The following is a 20,407-nucleotide window of genomic DNA, read 5'->3' on the forward strand; positions in this document are numbered from 1 at the left end:
AGCTTAAGTTTCAAACTTTGTATAGTATTAAAAATATCCAAATACCTCAGTTCACCAATCAGCTCTTTATAATATTCCCGGTGATACCTAGCTATATTACTTATTTTGAATGAATTCCATTAAAATTAACAGTTTTATAAATTGTTTTCCTCCGATCATTAGTACTTAATAATAAATTTTGCCATCACTCTAACCATGCATGATTTCTGCTAGCTGTTGAGCCGAAAATAAACTTCAATAAAAGCATTATGGATCAATGGATTACCCTAGATTTTAAGGAAACACTAACACCATAATAATCGAGGTAAAATCGACTTCTGATTCCCCGTATGAGCTCCTTTACTACATTACTTGATGAAAGATGCCCATGAGAAAATTCAAATGTTCAGAAAAATAAGAGATTTCAGCTTTTTCAGATTAAAAGATTTCTCCTGGTGGTTACTACTGATAAATTCTTCTCGGATTATCAGCCAGGTTAATTCTGTTGTGTAAGCCGACGTTTCGAGAGACATCTGCTTACACGGCAGAATTAAACAGGCTGAAAACCCGAGGAGAATTAATCAATTCAGAAAAATATTTCTTTATCACCATGGAAACGGTTAATCGTGACTAAGGGAGAAGTGCAGCTATACAAATAAGGATATTTATTTGGTTATGTACTCATTATTTTTGCTAATTACTCTACTATAAGCTAAAATATTCTAACATCGAAGATGGTAATTATTTTCATACAAATAATTTGTTTCAATTCCCGCTGAGTACCTAATTCTTTATACTTACTAGTACTGCAGCATAATTTAAACTCCTGAGAACATACAAGCCCTAACTCAGTTTTCACCGCAGTGTCGCAACGTCTGTCTGCAGCCACTTGAAACGATTAAATTTGGTCTTAATTGTCAAAATGTGAGCAGCATGACTATTTTTTGAACAAGCGCACGGATAAAAAAAATATAAAGAAACAGACACTATCATCCACGTGTAAAGATCATATACACTCCCTAATTAACCAAGCCACGAGAGTATTGGTGGCCAGCATGAATAATAACGATTCCGACCTCTGACTCTCATGGCCTCCGAGACATCAGACTTTGGTCTAAATAAAAATCAAGCACGCAAAGGATAAACCAAGCTGGCGTTATTTTCGAAAATTTTAAAGCATGACCCGAGGTTTAAGTATCATCCTGACTCCTCAGGCACAATCAATCGCCCTCGGTGAAGTTGCAAATTTAAAAACTATGGTTCGTCATGATAAAAGTTAGATTACGTGAACACAGGCCACATTGATTCGTCTAATGGAATTATTTTTATCCATTTATGTTTCACAAAACAACATAGCAGATGTGGCTGATACCACCATGCTCCATTGAGTTCAAGGCAAATTGATGAAAAAATGTGCAGTGGGTTTTTATTGACGCAGAATTGGTAACCTAATTTCTCCTAATAATAATAAAAGAATATCGATTCCTCAAGCACGACTAATTTTATTGACTAAACTTGATTTAATCCATGTGACATCAGTCAATTAATAAGGGAATAAGAACGATCTTCAAAAAAATTAAGATCAGCGAAACGAATCCCAGTGAGAAACATTTAGATTCGTGTGTGTTTGTCCGGAGTCAACTCTATCCTCACCTATTCAAACCATCCATGGTTTTGAAAAACTATCGGTGGAAAAAGCTACGCATTGAAAATCTTACATTCGATAAAATACCTTGTTAGGATTCGGAGACATCGCAAAGTCTCCACGTTAAATGCTAATTACCTAACAACCATTCTCGTAGATTTAAGAAGGAAAAAAAGAAGAATCAAAATGAAATAGACTCCGAAGGTGCTGACTTCTTCTTCTCTGCTCGACTTATTCATTTAAATATTATGATCAGGTTGAAAAATATTGACCCCAATGACTGTGTTCGATTGTTGAAGGAAATAAGGAAAATAAAGAAAGAGAGCCGTTCATAAGAAACATAATGCCTCGAGGTGCCTTTCACTTCGGTAGGCTCTTATCTCAAGTTAAATAAATAAATTCAGGCTTAGCTATACAAAATCTTCTGGATACATTTCACTTCTGAACACTCGAGAGTAACTTTCCATTAGAAATTTAAAAAAAAGCAGAAATCGATAAAAGTGCCTCATGCTTTCTATCATAAATAAAATCTCATCCCTTCTCAATCTCAATTCCCCAATTTTTTTGCTCACTCGAGGGAATTTATGTAGTCGGCAGCTCTAACAAACTTTTACGATAGCCCAAGCGATCCTCTTTTCCGCTCCTATATCCAATATACGAGAGAATATGGCCAACTTTTCCTTGGCAAAGCATCGCATGGGCGTATGCAGGAATTTCTTCTCGCTGCTTGAAAGGTTCTCTGCGCATAGGACGTGCGGCTGGATGAAAGATTCGACAAGATATTGGGGAAGGGTTACAGCGAAATGCGTGGCGAAAAAAAGATAAAAAAATGCAATGAGAAACTTACCCATGGGATTCATCCTAACCTTTTCCACCCGTATCCCCACCCCCCACATCACGCTATCGACTCGCATCGGATACAACCGCCTGTCTTGTAATACAAGGATGTTATTCATTTTTATTTTGCATAATCCATCCAAAAAGATGGTGCACATACGATGGACGATGTCAGGAAAAATTCGAGAAGATGAGGACTTCAGAGACCATCGTCAGTCAGTTCCAAAAGTCATTTTTCTTTTGGAAAACTCAAATCAAAAGTCAGAGTTACTACAAATACTGTTGTGGTGGAATACCGGTTAGAAAAAGACTATTTTAATCTGAGTTATGAAATTGTTATATTTACTTCGGTCACACTAGGGTATCGATTTAGATAATGATCAAAGACAAGAAGAGGTTTGATTTATTTCATGGTATCCGTTAATATTATGCAGATGAATTTATACACCAAAATAAGGCTTTAAAAATCAATGACTAAATATATACGTAATATTTATATTGAAGTTTGCTAATCTTTATTGCGATATTAAATCAACAATAATCACTAATAGGTCACGAAATTTTGAATTTAAATAAAATTCGAGGAAACTAAGGGATCACGAACTGGAAATAGATACAAAGGAAATAAAGGAGATATATAAAAGGCCTCATTCCTATTGATGATGAGGACATTTAAGCATAAAGATGAATCAATAATGAATTATTCTGACTATCGAAACATATTTACAATAAAAATTCCCTAATTCCACTTAAGAATATAAAATTATTATCACGAATGCAAAACATGCTTAATTCGAAGCCCATGTGCTGTAATTGGTATGCATGCCCTGAAATTCTCGTCCTTTAATTTAAATCCTTCAAAAATAGTAACCTTGTAAAGAATCATTTATTTACCCGCAAATTAATTAATAAAAAACCACTAAGTACCCTCAAAAGTTTCTAATATTGAATTACTTGATTCCGACGAATTCTCTACTATTCAATAGAAAACTCAAAACGCATACATCATATTTATGGCGAAATCCATACTTACATTCGCTGCATGCCAAAGAATTAGGGAATTCGGTATAAACGCAAAAGTTGCCAACGAATGGGAAAGAAAAGATAAAACACACCATCAAAATGGGGTATGAAGCTTACGCACGGCCATAATCCTACTTTTGGCAAAATTGGTAATTCACGAACGAGATCATTCTGTCGTGCCTCAATACATCCCCATCCCTAATTTTCGTGTTCACTCGACGAAAAATACTGAAAATCTTCGATGGGGTCATGATTTTAGGAATGTAAGAAGAAGAAAGAGACATTGCCAAATGCACTTAAATCGAAAGTAGGTATACGGGTATCTTACGACACTAGACCCGAGCACTGCAAAGAAAAATAAAAACAAGCCTTGAAGGCAAGGCAAGTTCAGGAGCTCAGGAGAATTCGGAGGAGGAAAGAGTATAATCTCCATTATTCAGGTCTACTCGCTCCAATTTTACCACCTATATTTAGAGCAATGAGATCTTTTTCTTTCACAATTAAATGGGTAAGAAATACTCTGGGTCGCAAATTTTCCGGAAATATTTTATAAGTGCTTTGGCATGAGTTTCAAAGGTTATATCTCTATACAAAGGATATAAAGTTAATATAAATTAAGTCTTCGTAACTGAGGTGCAATAATCCCACAATAAAAAACAGACAACTGGTGTCCATCAAAACTGAATAAGAGTTATATTTCAGAAAATTAACAAGTGCTTCAGAATCTAACAATCATGCAACATCTTCTGAACCTCATACGAGGTTGTGCGAAGTTTCAAAGATCAGAAAAATTTCCACATTTTGTATACAGCACCCAATAATCTCACCAAAACTTGACCTGTAGAACCCATCTTCCTTGACATGATATTTTATTCACTAGGTGACCTCTTAATAGTGTGCTAATAGGCAGTTTTAATTTCCAAAATTTGGTTTGTGTTAACAGATATCCCGACGAGAATCATCTCCATTTAAGGTGATATGTGGGCGAAATCATAATATTGAAAATTAGAGGAAGAACTTTTTGTTGCGTTTTTTACGTGTTTACATACTGTGACACACGTCATTGAATTTCTCCGGTAAACGGGGTGTATAGTTTGAAAAATCCTGATTGCACGAGAACATTAAGCGGGCAAAATTTTGGAAGACGGACATTTTCAAATGGTTTTCCACGATTTTTCATCCACTATAGTTGCATTAATTTGCTAAGTACTTACGAACCTGCGTGCAAACGAATACATTTTCGAAGGTAAATCATTTTTGTAATTTCAAATTTATTTAATTAAAGCCTAAAAAAGGATTATGTTATCGCAGTAAAATAACCACTTTCAGAACATTCCTAAAAATCCCCCCTACGGTAATACCAGCGACAAAATTGAAGAATGAACTCAGGATACTCTATTCCGAGACGTGATATTTAAAAGTATCAGAACGGTTGACCTTGATCTCGCTATAATTACCTGTTCCACCATCCCTTATTCGATTTTTTCTCGTGAAGGATTTACCACAAAAATGCCTTCAGGTGTGGTCATATTGTCTTAACAGAGAAGATATGAAAACCTTTTAGATCACCCATTCCAAATGCACTCCAAATATGATTGGCACTCCTCTCACAAAGTATTTGTACCACAAAAAATGAGAAAGGCCGAAGAGGAGTCGGAGATACTTTTGATACACAATAATACAAACACAATAATATACAAATAAATTCAGAGGTAAGGGAAGAAAGGGATAGGAACATATAATAGAAAAAGGACGAAGACAAAGGTGCTGTGGTAGATGGAAAATCCAGAAATCAGAGGGTACAAATGCTACTTGATCGGGTCCCAGTCAGGTAGCATTTTATACATACAGCTGAAGTAATTTTCCGCACTTTTTAATTTGCTCAACTGGTTTCAATGTCTAGGTACACCAGTTTAAACATCATTACCAAGAGCTGTCTTCTTCTCAAGAGACAGCCCTTGATTAAAGCCTTGCGCAGACGTTGAAACCGGTTGAGCAAATTAAAAAATGTGGAAATTATTACAGTTGTTTGTATCATTACTATCTATGAATATCCACAAAGTAAACTCGTCAATAATCTGGTACGCAATTGCCGCTGGCTGCCATGTTGGCGCAGACCCACAAGACCATGGTCAGATGGTGCGTACAGGACATGATTGTGAAGTCTGTAATTTTAAGTGAGATATACCTTTTGAAAGTGTTGCACACCTATCCCTTGCTTAGCACTATTTTCCCTGTTCAGGAATCCAGACAAGAGAGGCGCCAACGATCGGTCGAATCAGGGACTAGAGATGCTGAGGAATTACCTAAGGAAACCACGTTGAAAAATCATTGGCATTGTTGGGTATTTTCTGATTTCTGGAGTACCTTTATCCCTTCTAACTCGGAGCTGCTTCTGGGAGAAATTAAATTTCAGGACCCTTCATTTTGAAAAAGTAAAAACATTTCTACTCAAGCATAATCATTGTGCCAGCTACATATTTCACCATTAAACTATACAGCACTCAAAAAAGGCTTCGTTTAAATCTTTCCTGAAAATTTATACTTTTTTGAAGTTACTGATAAGCAACATTGGGTTACAATGGGTTCACCAAAAAAAAGTTTCTTCAGACGTGGTCGCATTGCCTTAATATAGAAGGCATATCTTCCCTTTAGATCCCCATTCCAAATGCATTATATTACTCTGGCCATTCATCATTTGTCCCTCTCCTCTCGCCAAAGGGGTCCACACGTCTCCGTAACTTACCTTCCCGGGGGCATCGGTCGCCTTCTCCGGCACTCTCGCACCACGCCCGCAGTCACACTCATATCGCTTCCCCTGCGCCGACCGCTCATGCATGCACAAAGCGCCTTGGGACCGCTCGTCCACAAACTCCCATTCCGTGAGGCCACCACAGTATTTGAGCAGAAAAGCGTAGTTTTGGGAAATGTTTGTTTACAGAACAGCTGTATTTGGGCAAGGTTTACTGTGACCGGAAAAAAAGTCCAATTCATGATTTTTTAAGACTTCTCATACGAATGAAAAACTCATGCTTTTACGACTGATTCCAAATGAAATATGAGTTGATATCATGATAAAGATAAAACAGTCGTTTTATTTCCACAAGGTTTCGACAATATACAGTGCCATTATGAAGGTCTTAATAACTTGAGACCTTGATAATCACAGTGTATATTTCCGATTCTCAATTCGATTATCGATTTCCACAAGGTATCGCCTAAGACGTTAAACTTGATTAAATGAAAGTTGTAAAACATCACATAGAACTAGGAAATTTTGACGAAAAGGTAGCATATAAAAGGAAAATGTTCAGGAAATTGGAAAAAAGAAGAAACATCCCTCAATGGGATGAAATTTTCATGAAAATACAGTATTAAGAGGACTTCCGTATTCAAAAGAAAAGGAATAGGGAAGAGAACTGCAGACGATAGCAAAATATTTCTTAGGGATTGGAGAAGATTTTTGGTCGAGTCACAGCGTAGGTTAAGATATAAATTTGAAATCTATTGCGCCGGTAAGCTCTATCTTGACTCAGTACGAGAAATGGTATCAATTCGTGTGAAGTTTAGAAGCTATGCAGAGAGCGAACAAGAAGAAACTAATACAATTTAAAATAAAGATCCCTCTCCCTGAATTGACTTACCTCAGGGACTGGCAACGCCGTTTTATAAGGTATTTATTTAGCATATGTTATTTAAGGCCTCTATGTACGTGGTAGATGTTCACATCAGATGATAGGAACAAAATCTTTTCCTCCTCTTCATGTCTCAACTTATAAGTTTTGATTTAAATCATAAATTTCGCAATACTTATTTCAAGTTCATATGTGAACATGGCATTCCGTAAGATGTATGTCGTTGCTCATGGCAAAACTGTTCATGAAATCTAAATTGGGACGATTCCGCGTTTTATTTCATACATTTAGCATGCTCTGGTAGAAATAGGACTGTTCTTGATGGTGACTAGATCATAGGTTTGCTTTGCCAGACACTATTCAATTGAAAACATTAGCATTTACAACCTAGATAGGTTCACCTTCACCATCTCAGATTTTAAAGTATGCGAAACATTTTACTTCCTTATTTTACTCCATAATAAGTTATGATCATAATAAAACTCCGTATATTTTACTGGAAAATATTCACCGAGCGTACATTTCAATAATTAAGTACTTAAATACCTATAGTCAGATATGGGCAGAAACGAAAATACTTGTATTTGAAATACGTATTTTCGATACATTTGTAGTTTGTAATTTGTATCATAAATACATTTTCCGAGAGTGTTTTGTATTTTATAACGAAAATACAGCTAAAGAGTAGTTTGTATTTTTTAAATACATTGAAAATCAAAATACATATAATGTTTTTGTGTGTAATTAGAAAGAGCGCGCGACGAGATGGCAGGGATACCGAATCGGTATTAGCCTGCCATCTATGGGACAATAAATTGCTCCTTAATTTACTTCTGTAAAACCCGTAGGCGCTTGTATACTTGAAAAACGTGGTCGCGTGTGGAGTAGTTTGCGAAACGTAGTTGTGCATTGAGTAATTTGTTGATTGGGCTTGAGGCGTTGGAGAAGTTGTACTATAGGCTATAGTACATCTTCTCCAACGCTCCATTACCGCAATCCATGTTATTCGCATTGCTTCGCAAGGATACCACTGCCAAGAATATGTTCTCTCATTAATTAACGCATAAATGCATTTTTGGATAGATAGCTGAAATCACTTTTAACTTTAAGATTCACAAAGTAGTTGTACAGAAAAAACTCTCATACTTATCAAAGTAATCTATTTAAGGTAAGCACAAAACAAAATATGATTTATGTCTATAGATATTATCAGTAAAGTAAGCACACGCAAGTTTGTTTCTGTAGGTTGTATCCGCTTGTGTTCTCCCTTCATTGCCTCTAAAAAATAAAATTCCACCCCTCTCATCTATTTATTTCTCTTGGCATAGATTTTCCCGAAGCAATTTTTATTTCCTGCCTTGCGTTCGACATACGTTGAAGGTCTCCCCCATTTATTTTTCCCTGCAATGTTCCACATTCTATCCCAATACCTTCCCAGTGATTCTTGGCGTCAGTTGAGAATTCTTACACTCCATTTCATTTTATGAAAGAACTCAGCAAGTTAGCTTGAAAAGTACATGTTTTCTTCGGTCTTGGCACTCAGTCTCAGCTAAACTTCAGGGTAATAGGAATTTATACGGCAATAATACGCTGTCGGAAGTTCCAAACACACTAAGGTCAAGGCCGATAAGTGTCGCTGAATTCCATAAGCCCTCGCTTAATTTCATGCTGAAGAATCTAAGAGGGTGATACGTAGAAAATGTTGCAAACGTCCAACGACGACTGTAACTATCAAACTTTTGATAACACAACTACTATTCCTACGCGTAGTATCAGTAAAAGATCATTCCGATATTAAAAATTGAGCGCATACCTCCCGCTCAATCAGTTTTCTTTTTTTGGAGGAAAATTACTCACATAAATCCTATACCATTACCTTGAAATCTCCAGTAAGTGAAAATCTCACTTTTGTCGTAATTTTCCAAATTTGACAATTTCACCTAAAACATTTCTCGGATACAATTTTACTTATATTTGAGAGGCTTAGGTATGCTTACAAAAGTCTATTCAATAAGCAGGTTACTGCCACGTACTAAATATTTCCTTCTTATGGAATCCTGCGAGTTCCCACGCACGGCTTCAATTTCTCCATTCGATGGTTTTTTTCTGCTTTGTCCCCCAATGTTTTACCCTTCTCCAGTGACCTACTTTCACAAAAAGTGTGCACTCACTACTCTTACTTTAAGCCGCTATTTGCGCGTTCCAGTTCTTTTCTATTCGATACCGGCAACACATTCTACGCATTGGGATTCGAAGTGGAAAAGTCGATTTCGATTAAAATCGAAATCTGTGTCTCCATTCGCCAGTTAGGATTTGGGCAGAACTTAATCTAGGAAGGGTGTCTCAACACCACGAATATTACAAAATAGGATCCTCCAGTCGGCCTCATAATGTGTTGTCGCAAACCGTGAATTTAAATGGGTTTATAGTGGTCGCCATTCGCGTCGCTGACGGACAAATTGATCCGAGTTTCACGGGGAAATAAGTTATAATTAGGGGTACTAACCGAAATTTATTCATGATGATGTTACTTATGAAACTCATAGCTCTTCAATCTATTCCTCGAAAAACAAACAGTATACTGCAACATATTGGAAAAAAAAGTGGATCGCATTGCACTCATCACCAAACCGCAGACTTTTTTGAAGCCAATTAAAATGAGACCGAAGTGGCAACATAAATCAACCATCTGTGGGATCGAATTGGGCCTCTATGCAGTCCCTTGGTTGCTGCATAAGTTTTAAAGGAATTTTACGTCACCAGAAAAGGCTAAATAAGACTGGATGAGAGTAAGTTAAGCGTCCCCTAAAAGAGGCGTATCAATCTCACATTAAGGGCGCTACGTATTCTGAATTTCCAGGATAATAACTTGCCTAAAACTCATACAATCATCATGAAAGTTACAGGGCGTCTAAAGTAAACCCTAACAGAATCACCGGAATAATAACAGCGTAAGTTTCAATGCGGTACATGGACTGAGATCAAATATTTATACTTGATAAACAAGGGATTACTGATTTTGAATAATAAGCAGTGGCCCCCTTCAATTTTCTAATTATTTCACAAAATCAAAGCCAAAAGCAAATAAGTATTCCCTTTCACTCGATCTCTTCCTACGCAACTGTCTCCCGACGATATTTATGGCAGTAACCAACTCTTATAATTTTGCAACACCCACAGTAGGGCATGCGCGGCAATAAAAAAATTAAGGACCAATAACCAACAAGGTAGCTAAGGTAAGAGTAAGTAGACCAACAAGGTGCTTCCACCAATTTGATCGATGATTCTGGGCATTCAAAATTCATTCATAGAAATTGATTACCTGTCTCTGTGTAAATATTGCTTAATTTAAGAATTTCAGGGGCATTTCATTCATAGATATGCATAATACAGCCACATATCTCTCCTGAGAGCATTATACCACATTCAAAAGGATTGCATGCGCATAAGCGGCGTATAAACTCAAGGAAAAATTCTGAAATTCTTACGAGTTTCCCCTAAACCCAGAAACTAAACAAGAAGGTATCTAAAAATAAGGTCACGGGTTGCAATGCTAAGCGGCGGTTAGTGGACGACAAAGTGAGCATTAAATTCACCGGAAAATTGTGCTCAGATCTACTAATCGTTGATTGGATCAGGGGCGCTGCTAGAAATGAAAGCTAGGGGGGGTTTCAGTCGCAACTAATACTGGGGTGCCTAGGGGTGTGGTATACCCTCCAGGGTAAGCGGTAGGTGCGGGGGCCCTCCGCAAGAAAAAAAGTTAAGATAAATGGTTCTAAATGTTGAGTTTTACGGCCTTCTGAGAGATATTTTGTTAATACTCACACTATTCTATAAGCTATATTAATCCAATTAAGTAAAATAGATTTAACTTAAAATTTCTCTGAGCTGTGGGGGGAGTTTTATCGCCCTTCCTTCGCTGTGTCACTGGATTGGATAGTGTAATGAACATAAAACATGGAGGAAAGAACCTTTCACCAGATGTTCTGGAAAGGGAAATTTCACATGCGAAAACTGTGATTAGGACTCGTGCCCCATTGGAGGACACTCCCCAATTTAGGGCCAAGTTTCCTAATTGTTTTTCTCTTACATTTTGATGAATAACGGCAGTCCTTTATTTTTTCCACTGGAAGATAATTATTGTATTTTAGTTAACTACGAAGAAATGGTGTAAAAATAAAAAATATTGCTTGCATAATGCATATTTTTTATAATAGGGTAGTTTCCTTCATCAAAGAAAACGAAATGCAATGATTGCGATTCCTTACTCACCATTAGTATATTCATAATATACAAATTATTTGGTTTTAGAAATCCCAGTTTAGACGAATGGCAATGGTCAATTGTAACCTCATTTGAAAAAGGCCAGATTGGCGCCAATGCGATTCCGCTCCACGTGACGTCACCGGGACCTAGTTTCTATACGAGTAGATAGGAGTTTTACATCGTATGAGATTACTAATGCATGCATGAGGCACAGACTTCAGGGAAACATCTCTTAACAATCACCTATTAAAACTGCCTAAAGTCGGAAAGTTTCCTTCGTTTTATAGGGGAATAATAATCCTTATTTAAGGCAAGCACTACCAGCTAGTATGGTACTCAGCTACCTGCTAGCAGCCTGCGTCGTATCAGCGCTCAAGCCTCGCCCCAAGGTCACCTCACAAAGCGGCAGGGGAACCAGAAATACGTCACACGGACTTTTTCCCATCATTCCTACTTAGCCGTCGCGTTTTCGCGCGCTTGAAATTTTTCACTTTTCGTTTAACCGCGAAAAATAGATATCCTCATTTAAAAATCTAAAAGTGTGAAATTCGTACTCCAGGAGTAATAATAGTTTGATTTAGGCAATACAAAAATAATAGGAAACCACCCTATTGTTTGTTAGATATTTGCGCACTCCTGCCCCTTATTCCCCTATTCTTACATCATTTGAGAGCTTAGCAAGGCAAAAATGTTGTTTAGGATATTTCTCCCTTGAGAAAGGCTTGCCATGTGGAGTCAGATATATCTCATTCACACATTTTTCCGTGGCAAGGCATAATCAACGCTATCAAAAAATATACTCGCTCTCGCAACCTGTCGCAGCTTCACTTTCCGCATTCACGCATTGACTATTTCACAGAGCCTACTAACAACATGTGTTCCTACATGATTGACGATGCAACATCGTTTTCTGCGCTTGAAACATTCAAAAGCTTCAGGTAGTAAAATGGATCATATCAACTTAGTTTTTAAATTTAAAGTAGGTTTTTCTTCGTATCAGTGCGTATTGTAAGTCTGATTCACGCTTTTGAACGCATTGGGAAATTTAAATATAATTCATTGACATCGGTGTACCTATAAAATTCATGATTTTTCTTTGTATCCACCATTAATTCAAGTATATTCTAATTTTCTTTGGCTGTTAATATAATTGACGCACGGTTAGGTATTCAACCACCAGGTTGATTAGAAATTGATAGAGTAAGGCTCATGCCAGGATTCGCCACAGGCTTTGTTTGGAATGTGAAATTCACGCACTTATTTCCTACTCCTCGGCCACCACTAAACGTCAAGAATTTGTTTTCGGAGTGTCCATAGAGTTTCACCAAGTTCTATTGTATATCACCAAGGATTTGAAACCGGGGCCCTTAGATCGGCAGCGAAAGGTTTCACTCATGAGGACATCACGTTAATCCCGTACTAATACGTGGGTACTCGAATTCCCACGGAGTGACATCGAAGTCCATCCAGAAGACATTCCACCCTCATCAAACCGCCCACCTACGCCCTAAATGGCGCGAATTACTTCAGCTTCCGGAGAGGTCTGCTCAAATTACCGGCAAACAAGGGAATAATGGCGAAGTGGAGCCGGCGAATTCCAATAAAGAGCTGGAACCCGAGGAGAGAGGCTCGATTTGACGGCACCCGAAAGAGCCTCTCGCACTAGTGGCAGGCGCCGCCGTCCAGAGGGTCGCCGCGCGACCAGTTTGACGCTAGCGCCACCAACCGGTGATTCCGCGCGCTTCGCTCCGTCCACTCGGCGAAAACAAGAGGGCGTTTGGGAATTCGCAATCAATCTTTCTCCTATCAAGGGGCGGGAGCGAGTTCAGGGTCGAATTACGGCTCCCTTTCCCGCACAAACCTACCGTACGCGTGATGACCGTCACCTCCCTCCTCCGATTCCAAATCGTCCCCTCTTCCCTCCATGAAATTGACCCAAAAGGGCAATCCAAAATCTCTGTATGCATTTGTTTCCTACGCGTCCCCGTATTTATGAAATTATCAGATATTTTTAAGACTGGTTCTTATACCCAACGTAATTAATTTAATGAAAAATGTGAAAATAGTTATATTAGTCCTTATAACTTCCTACTTTCACAAAATTTGATATATCTATACGATATTTGTTTAGATTTAACGCGTGCCTCTATAAAATTGTCTTATAGATGAGGTACCGTAAACACGGGCTTCCTTGGCCCACTTAGAAACGTTTTTTTAGGTCTAAACAAAATTTTTAAATCTAAACAAAATTTGATATATCTATACGATATTTGTTTAGATTCAACGTGTACCTTGATAAAGTTGTGTAATATATGAGGTACCGTAAAAACGGGCAACCTTGGCCCACTTACAAACGGTTTTTTTTAGGTTAGGAAACCTGTTGCTATTATGAAAGTTTTGCATGAAAACCTTATTAGTAATTAAAAGTTTAACTATACCAATATTGCAACAATTAAATTGTGGTCATATATGAATACCTCCCAGACCTTTAGCAGAAGTAGAGCTGTTTTCCCAAACAAATGTTTAAGAGCTCAGAAAAACACGTGGTTGTGCAAAAAAGAATACCACCAGTGCTGATCCAAGAGGCGAACCATCAAGTGCTTGGAGTACATCACTAAAAGCTTCATTCTGCAGCCAATTGAAAACTGCTGGAATCGGTAGAAAAGCTGATTCCTTAAGGTAACCAGAGTACGTTGTATTTTTTTCATTTTGAGCCAAAAAAGGACCCCAGGGCCAAAGTAACCCACGTTTACTGTACGATATTTCGAATCTTGACTTTTTTTTCGATTCGATTTTTACAAATTAACGTTACATCCTTTTGAATATATATCTCATAAAAGGAAAATTCAAATAAAATAATGTAAACTTAAGCTTTTTAATAACTGGCATACATTTTTTAAACGCTAAATAGATTAAAATCCGATTGGAAGAAACATCGAGTGACCAAGCGTTCGATACTGGCTCGGTTCATTTCCGCGATTATTCCAAAGTTTTCGAGACTTCCCGGTGATAATTTAACTATCACCAGTATTGAATTACAATTAAATTGAAAGTATCGGAAACACTCAGCAAGGCCTTTTTGTCATTAAAAACCTATCCGAATCAACGGGAGCCTTTATTTGGAGAAATGGGATTAAAATTATACACTGTTTTCACAAACTTTCTAAAATTTATTTTTTATATGACCATTTCATATGTTTTCTTACCTATTACGGATTAAATAAGCGTAATATTAATTTAATACTTCTACCCACACTAAACATAAACAGTTGACATAACTAAATGCTAAAACGCATATCAAAAATGAAGAGTCTAACTTTCGAAGATCCCCGATTAAAAAAAAAGTTTTTTGCTCACAAGGTGAAACACGAGCAAGGGTCATATGTAGGTATATTGCGGAAGTCGGAGATGGAGAGATAAGATTTCACTTTTACGTGAAATTACCCATCACTAAAAACAATTCCCAAACCTATTAATACCCATTAACTTCAAATTAAAATTGGGATAAATAGATCTTCATACGTTACATCTCACTAGACATCTATGCTACCCATGGGAGAATTGATTCTAACGTCGCCACAACCACAACCAGTGGGCAAGGAGTCAAAAAGGGGCCTGAAATCCAACACTGGTTTCTTGGACATCACCATTGTCTGAAGAGCATAAAATACATGAATGATCTAATCTGAAATGTAGATTACGCTTTTTAGAGTCTGCGATATGACTGTGTAGAACGAGGTGCAAAAAATAAATGGCATTTCTCCTTCTATACAATGACCAAAAGCACTGCTGTGTGCATACTTTCGTGAAAGTGATAATTTGTTTGAATTCTATCATGTAAAGCTGAATTCGATTAGATGTAAAAGTTAACAAAACTTTCACGCATCAGGCGATGTATTTAATTTGAACGAATAAAGGCTCATTTTTCGAGCTGAAGTAAATACAGCCGCAGTAATTAATCTTGTTCAATGCCAACACTTACACCTGAGCGCCCGCTTTAGGAAAGACACAACCAAATCTAGCATAATTTAGTCTACCACACTTAAAAAGTGTGAAACTATTAAGAACCTATAACTTCTACTTAACTGCCTGGTGCACTTCGATGGATTGTGCTTGATTTTTGAAACCCTTACTGAGGCATATCTACTGATTTGAATTGTAGCATATATGTAAGTTCTGATTTGATGGGAAGTAGGTTTGTTAATAATATGACACATAAAAACGAATACTCTCAACGAGACATTTTTTTACTTTAATGATCAAGTGAAAAAAGAGCCATGCTTTATTTAACAGGTGTAAATGCAGCTACACTAATTTAACCTTACTCGTGACTGACACGTGAAACTTTCCCGAGAAGGCCGCAGCTGTGGCTAACGCGAGTGAATCATCCGCACTTAAAGAGAGTGTGAAATGAGGCCCGAGTTCAGTTTAAATTAAGGATATATAGGTACTTTTTACTTGTCTGGATTGAGAATACGGACCCGCATCTCGCGAATAAAAAAGAAGTAGTCCGGTGAACTCGTGGCTCGGGGGGTAGAGCCCCAAGCTACTTTCCTCGGTAGTACATGCCTGGCCCACTTTCTTCCCGCTCGGCGAAAATCTTCCATTCCGAGGACGTCGCCCAGATGAATATACTTGTCAGCTCATATATTGTCCTAAAGATAGCAGGCACCTCACGTACCACGTATTCTGCATGACCAACAGCAGGCTGATTTATTTGACATCACTTACAGGCGGCTGTACGGAAACGAAGTTACCTACTACAAATACTTGATATTTTTTCATCCGTGTATAAAAGGAACATTTAAATTTATCTTTATAGAACTTAGAAGGGGGTTAGTTTTCACACGAAATTCACGACGCCACATGATATATTGAATTAGGTGGCAACTTTATATTCAATTAAGCCTCATCCGTGTTGGAGGAGAAAATGTAAAAATACTTGCTTTCCAAGTTTAAAAATGCTTTGAATACTTTAAGTCAATAGCTTCGCTTACTCACCACTAGGTGCTACTCAGACTACATTGATTGCGGATATTTAAGTGAATAAAATACTATTTTCCACTTTTTCTCAACTCTTGAGACAATAGGTTTAAGTCGATCGATAGATGCCTATCATTTTCATTTTCCATGACTTTAAAGTTATAAAAAAGGGGAAAGCAGAATATTATTCTCGAGAGTATGGCAAAAGAGCTCTTCTACATTGACCAACTACTTAACTGACAACGATAATTAATTTTTTAACAGTTGCTTGTTTACTAATCCTGATATTCTATACTCCATTAATCCAGTGGAAATAAAAGTATCTTTTGACGCTGTGAAAAGTCACGTCTCTTTTCGTTTATTTCTGAAAGAATACTCCTGCTATCAACCTGTACGGAATAGTTCTCATTCTCATGCATCCTCTACCTCTTTATGCAAAACCTTTTCCCTCAACACCCTCACCCCGGACTGCCTAAAAAAATATTCCTTCTCGCGTATCAGGAATGCTCATTTTCAAGTCCTCGCCTTGGCCGTCAACTTGTCTTCAAGGCGGCGCCACCTTCCTCACGCCACCCTGCATTTCTTTCGGAGACGACTTTCTGAGGAATAGGGAATTCGACGTATGATCGTTCAAAAATCTTGTGTATGCATGGTGTTCCATTACTTCGCCTCTTTCATCCGATCCTATTTCCCGAGGGAAGCCCAAAAAATACATAATGATTGAACAACTCACATCTCGTGAGCAATCGGTCTGTGATCCGCAGCCGTTGGAGCGCATGAGGCCCAAAAAAACTAGAAAATGTGACCAGCACAAAAACTATAAGTAAATAATAGTAACTAAATAAATTCCTTGAGTTCCAGGCCGGGTAAGTCTAGAATTTTTTGGAAGTGGAAATTCTTGAATCCTCCATTAAATGTATCATTAATGTTAGGTTTCCTGCTCGGTATTTGATCGTTGCTCTGCTCATTGTCATAGGTTTTATTATTACTGCAATACTTATTGACGGGTTTACAAACGAGGCCCAAAAAACTAGAAAATGTGACCAACACAAAAACCATAAGAAAATAATAGTAATTGCAGATAAATTCCTCGAGTTTCACACTGGATAAGACTTTGCATTTGCTGGAAGAGAAAAATCTTGAATCTCCCATAATATGTATCTTTAATGCTAGGATTCCTGCTCGGTATTTGACCGTATCTCTGCTCCTTGTAATAGTTTTTGTTATTACTGCAATACTAAACGACGGGTTTCATATCCTATTTCTCCGCTTCCCTCGAAGAAGGTTCATCCTATGCTTTTGCAAACCCTTCTTGTTGTCAACCCCTGTCTATCCTGCTCCCTCTTCCATAGCGACCTCAAAATTAGCCCCATAGGCCTCCTCAAATGGGAGACGGCTGTCACTTCACTCACCCTTTCTGTGTCAATCAGCCGCTTACTCCTCTCCGATTCTCTTGAAGCTCAACGCCTTCACAGCTCCCACATCTTTCATTCATTCATAAAACGCCTAAGTTTTCACCCAAATCCTCCACCTTCTATTTTCATCCCACGTGGAAATAATCACTGTCATTGAAAGCATAGATCCTCTCTCTCTTCTTCATCTCAGTGATATAAATCGTCAATCAAAACTTATAAGCTTTCTGAGACACATTTTCCGGAAAGTATCGCCCAAAAATTGATGCTCATCCGATCGACGAAGCTAATAAAAGGTGAGTTCGATAAGTAATGCAATACAGTGGCACAGCGAGGGGGGGTTAGGGTATAAACCCCCCCTCCCCCAGAGCTCAGAGAAATTTTTAAGTTTAATCCATTTTACTCAATTGCATTAAACTTACTAATGTAATAGTGCAAAGATTAATAAAATATTTCCTCAGAAAGACGCAAAACTCACCATTTTGAACCATTTATTTAAAGTTCCGCAATTTATTAATCTCGCATCTACCGCTTATCCTGGTGGGTATTCCATACACCTAAACACCCCGGTATCAGTTGCACCTAAACCCCCCCCCCCCCCAAGCCTTAATTCCTAGCTGCGTCCCTGATGCAATACATTTGTTTCCGAAAAAGAGGTTGGTTCATATTCAGTATTCAAACATGCCATGTTATTCCCCAATCTTTTAGCTTCATAGCACTATTTTTCCACGTAATCTTCATTTAAGGTTTCAACTTGACGCCACCTTGATGGGAGGGAAAGTTTGTCTGCACAGTACCATTCCAATGGTCGATGTCAAAGCTAGCGTCGTACTGCATCAATAATTTCTTCATCATCCCCTTAGTGCCGATAATGAAACACGCATTGCCCAACGACTTACCGAGCTTTTGTCTACTGCCAGATCACGGTAGACATGCTTCAAGCGCCGGTGGATTTCAGAGATACCCTGGTTTTCCGCCAAAGACACTCAATCACTTCCCGTTGTTTGTAACCATGGAGACTGTATAGAAGTAGCCCAATTCCATACCACACACATTTGATTTCTGTTTTCACTTCGGTCGCATTTTAATCGGCTTTCAAAAATGTCCGCGGCGCGGTAATGAGTGCAATGCGATCCACTTTTTTCCAATATTCGCTGTATATTTTTTGAAATTGCAAGGAATAACATTGAAAAGTAATGAATTTGATATGTTACATCATCATATATATAAATTTCGTTTAATACCTTACATTATACCTTATTTCCCCGTGAAACTCGGATCGATTTGTCCGTCAGCGACACGAGTGGCGACTTTTGTAAACCAATTTAAGCGCGCAGTGGTTGACAACGTATTAAGCGGCCGACTTGAGGATCCTCTTTTGTAATATTCGTGTTAGCACGCACCTTCGTTACAGACGTCATTTTAACAGTTCCGTATAGCGAGGTCATCCATTCAAAGTCAATGCAACTATTCAAGACGAAGCAGTATGTTTGAAAATGTTCCACAAGAAATGCCCAGTTGTATCAACCAAAACTGGGCGTGAAAAAAAGGGTTGCATTACTTATTGCACTCACCTCGTAACAATTCTGTTCACCCCAATACCGTATTCTGTGGTGCAAGGGCGAAAGCCATGCCTGCCGACCCTATAAGACGCAATATCCGGTTCAATTTCCGCTAAATTTTGTTATTCACGCCATAAAGCTATGAACCAGTGGCGCAGCCAGGAATTTTGTTCGAAGGGGGATCCGAAACCAGGGAGGAATTTTTTTAAAACAGGGTTAATTAGAGGGTTTAAAACAAATTTAAGCACTTTTCATAATCGAAAAAAACTTCATTTTTTAAAGAAATCTTTTGTAAATTCATGAAATTTCAATATTTTTTTCCTTTATGACGAAGCAAAGTAATTGCGTTTTTATATGTTCTCTCTATAACCAAAACTTCTAACGGTAATAAATAAAAGGGCAAATTAGCGATTGGCGAGCAAGAGCCAGATTGTATCAACGCTACCACAACGGTGTAAAATGTATTGGTTATAAATAGAAATTGCTGAGTTCATAAAGATAATCATACTATATCAATTTTCTTCCTCAGAAAAAATTGAACCATGTAAATGGAGGTCAGTACAATGCAGAACGACTAATGGGACATATTACGACGGTGTATTCAATGAATTATTCGGAGGGAAGGATGGTTTCGGAAGTAATTTCTATGTAATTTTTCTTGCACTTCAAAGCGACTCATAGCTTAAAACTAGTTTAATGTCAGCATAAAAAATTAATCAAATTTTGAAGTCAAAAAATCTAAGTAAATCACAATAATTAATAACTAATTATCAAAAAACGTTTAGTATTTACTCCCTTTATGTGTATACAATAAGATTTTGAACGGAAACAGTTTTAGAGTAGATTTATCTAGCGTTGGATTGAACCGTAACAGTAAAAAAAGATTTCTGCTAAGAAAATATTACTATTGCCATTTTTGAAAAAAAATTCAAATCATTTTTCCACTTGGAAATTTGATTAATTAATTAGGGCAAAATGGAACTAAATTTCAAATGTCATGTCATTCAATGCTGTATTGTCATCGGAAGCTAGAAAGTGTGCTAAAATTTCAATCCGAACTGACAA

This window comes from Ischnura elegans, chromosome 2 (assembly GCF_921293095.1).
Source record: "Ischnura elegans chromosome 2, ioIscEleg1.1, whole genome shotgun sequence".
Classification (NCBI taxonomy): Eukaryota; Metazoa; Arthropoda; class Insecta; order Odonata; family Coenagrionidae; genus Ischnura; species Ischnura elegans.